Source organism: Centruroides sculpturatus, unplaced genomic scaffold (genome assembly GCF_000671375.1).
Source record: "Centruroides sculpturatus isolate CEXI.00-Female unplaced genomic scaffold, Cexi_2.0 scaffold687, whole genome shotgun sequence".
Taxonomy (NCBI): Eukaryota; Metazoa; Arthropoda; class Arachnida; order Scorpiones; family Buthidae; genus Centruroides; species Centruroides sculpturatus.
Genome location: NW_019384879.1, coordinates 133,524 through 137,406, shown reverse-complemented (window position 1 = coordinate 137,406; position 3,883 = coordinate 133,524).

The following is a 3,883-nucleotide window of genomic DNA, read 5'->3' as shown; positions in this document are numbered from 1 at the left end:
TAGTCGAACGGTACTCACTCGGTAAGTAATCCTATAATTTTTTGTTTATAGCATAGTTTATACGGATTACTCCCAAAAAATTATACGTGTTTTGGAAATGTTGAGTGGAATTAGTCTAGAATTAATTTTATAGAAGGAAACCTTTCGAACAGCCTTAGTCCGTAAAGTTCCCACCTATCGGGCTGCGATTGGCTCATGTATTTAATCGTTCCTACAACGTAATTTTCGGTTAGCGTGGAACGTATCTAAGCGTTATAGGGGGGTCTACTGTATTTTTAAGGTTAAAATAAAATTAAACTAACGAAAACCAAAAGCAAAGTTATGGAGAGATAGGACGCGGTTGTATATCGATGACGTGATGCACGTAACTGAGAAGCGAACGAAAAGAACCGAGTCGATAAATTAATAAAGCATGTCAAGAAAAATAATGTGTTTTCCAACTCTCGTTCATTTAATAAATCCTACGCACGGACCCGTCCTGACTGAATACAAGTGAATGTTTTTTATAGATGCTTCTTCTCCTGTATGTTGTCGTGGTCATGATAGGTGCGCATCAATGGCCGAAATGATAAATCTACCGAACAGTAGTGGTTGGATTTGGGTTTTCGTTTGATCCAGACCCGAATCAATGCCTAAAGTTTTCCGGGTTTTTTTCGTGTGTGTAAGTTACATAGGAGATTTTTCTATAGAAAGTTTTTCCGGAAGGCATCCCCTAGGCAGATCGCCCAAGTGTTGCGTTGCCGTAACTTAAAACAAACTAAAACTACCCATTACTCTTTCAGGCCACATCTGCACTGTAAATTCATTTAGAGTAAACAATACTTATTACATTACATTTTACATTTACATTTAGTGGAGCACTCCCTCTGACCTGTAACCTTAAATGCTACTGGCTTGAGGTACTCCTTTTTTAATTAACCCTGCTTCGCATATGCTTTGCAGGTATCTTATAACAATACTTATATCTACTTAAACTTTTTATCTCAAAACTCTATGCAAATAAAACATTTTAGTTTTTCTAAATTTATTAGAAAACTAGCAGACTTCGCCACGCGTTGTTGTGGCTCAAAATGTATCTATTATAAATGTATAACACTTCCCCTGTGGGGGGAAATTTTACGAAAAATTCCTTCTTAGTGTACATTCTGTTGACGTACCCTATTAAAACGCAATCAAAAACGCAAAAAAACCGCATCTAAAATAGTATAATAGAAGTAGAGTTCTTTACCGGTAAGCCTTAATCCTGTCCATCTCCCCCCAGTGCGGGGGGGGGAATTTCGACACGTATATTATATAACGTGCGTATTCGAATGCAGCGTTGTGTCAAAATTTCAAAGGAATCGGTAGGAACAAACAAACATTACATTTTTATTTATATAGATAGATAGAAGATGATCTGCTTTAGTTCATCCTCACAGAAAAGCGTAATGCCTCACAGAAAAGCAAACTTAGGGCGTCGTACTCGTAGCGCCATCTGTTGGACATAAAAGCCTTAACTTAGATTATAATTTTTAATTTATATGAACGTTTAACGGAATAATATACAGCCTATGTCCACCTCGAAGTTCCATTCTAAATATTGGTGAAAGAATTTTTGAAATCGGATGAGTAGTTTCGGAAATTACCCGCAACATCCAAACTTACAAACATTACCTCTTTATAATACAGTAGAGCGTCGATTTTCCGAATCAATTGGGGACTGCGGTTGTTCGTATAACTGATATTCCGGATAACCAATTACGTACGAAAAAAATAGTTTAACGTATCCAATGTTGAAATTTTTTTCCGTTGCGTGTCGCTTCGCATTGAATTTTCGTCGATGTTAAGCCTAACAAAGACTATTGTATCATTAAAAATTATTTTTTTATTTTGTACAAACAAAATAAANTATCTCGAAAGAAAAATTACACCACTTTCAAAATAAACGGTCCATATTTCGAATATCACAATCATATAAAGTAATAAACCGTGTGATTTAATACACTTTTGCAAAGTTATATAAGATCTTGTATAAATATCGATAAATACCGCGAGTACCTTGTATATAAATATCAATATTCTTTATTATGTTGTTACTACTAAATATTGTTGATTTGTTTTTCAAGTAAAAATCAATAAAATAACAAAATCAGTGTTTTTATTCTTTTTACTATTCATATTTTAAAGACAGGTTTTGTTTAATTTGGCTAGCCAGTGGCCCAGTAGATAAAACTCTGCATACTAGTCACATGTGCACGGGTAGGCCACGTGGAATTATCTGGGTTTTCTTTGCTTGTTTAAAACCTACACAGTTTCCCATAAAAACATCTAAATAGGGTTCAGTTTTTTCCAAGAAAGTCCAGCAGGGAAGCTTTCTTCCTTTGAAGCTTTCTTCCTTAATTCAATCGATTCAAACCAATCCAATCTAATAACATCTTATCTATTGTTAAAAAATGAATCGAATTCCATTATACAGAAATACAGAAATACCTAGAAATACTAACTAAATAACTAGAAATACAGAAATATTCATTCGCAAAAACAAGCTCGTTTCAAATTGAATTGATGTTGATCGATTGCATTCCAATCATAAAATTCTGCACATCGCATAGATGAGTAAACTATTTTCGTTATTTGCGTTCTAATATAAGCGAATACACGCGGAAGGAGAAGGAAAAATTGTCGCTGTTTTTAGAAAACAGCTTTAGAGTAGTAAATTAGAAATGTTATAGAGTAAGAAGTTGCATTGCTTGTTGTTAGATGCAATATGGCGGAGAATTGCGTTTACTGTATGCTTTATCCCATAATTTCTATCTCTATAGTTTTTGGCGATATTTATTACAAACGCTGCGATTGTCACCAGTTGAACGCCAGGCAATCAAAATTAATAGAATTTTACAGGAAATGCATTCTGATATTCTCGGTTACTGAAACAATTGTATTTGTCCTTCAGAATCTTGCAACTAAAGAGAATGTTGTATTCTGTAGTCCTATTGAAAGATATAACGGTAGAGAAATGCATCCTTTTCTGAAAATGGCCTTTTATTTCATTAATATTGGTTGCATTCTTTGCATACATATCGGTAGGAAGAAAATAAGCTTTGACATGAAAATATCGAGTTACGCCGGTGAGAAGGAAAAATTATTTTGGTATCAATTGATAATGTTAGGGTTTTTCGGTGGATCTTTTTTCATAATTTTCATTTTTGACGCTTTCATGTCCTCGCTTGTTTTCTTTCCGGTAATAGAGAAGGATTCGAGTTCTTTTCGAGCACTTTTTTGCTCTCTTTCGTTTACTGTACTTGGTACTTACAAAATGGCATTCTATTTATGGATGATACCGGCATCGTTAACAGTAGTCCTTCTGATACTGGAGAGATTCAAAGAGTTAGCGAAACAATTACAATTAAGCAGAAATAGATGCGCAATGTATGACGTAGACGAAATCATCTGGAAGCATGCAGAGATTTATGATCTTATAAATCAGATGAATAACAAATGGAAGGAGCTATTTTTCGTTATATTTGGCATAGTAATTTATATCTTAGCGTTTTTTCTTTACAATGCTATTTTCGGCGAACTGGATATAATTTTTCGGCTATTATTATGTCTCGCTACCATTTTTTCGGTTTTTCTGGTGTTGTTGTTTTCTTTTGCTGTTTCCCGTATTTCGGCATGCGTAAGTTCTGTTGAGCAAAATAAGAATTTTTATCAATTTTATATTTTCAATGACATATTTTTTAATTTTATATGTTTAGGTTTATGATTCTTTTCAAGAAATAAGGATCTTCGCTTCCGCTCGTTTGGCGGTAGAAGACAAAATAAAAGTAAGTTTATTGTATTTTCAATAATTATAAATAAAACTGTACTTGTATAATCGTATTTCTTTTAATTATTAAAATTT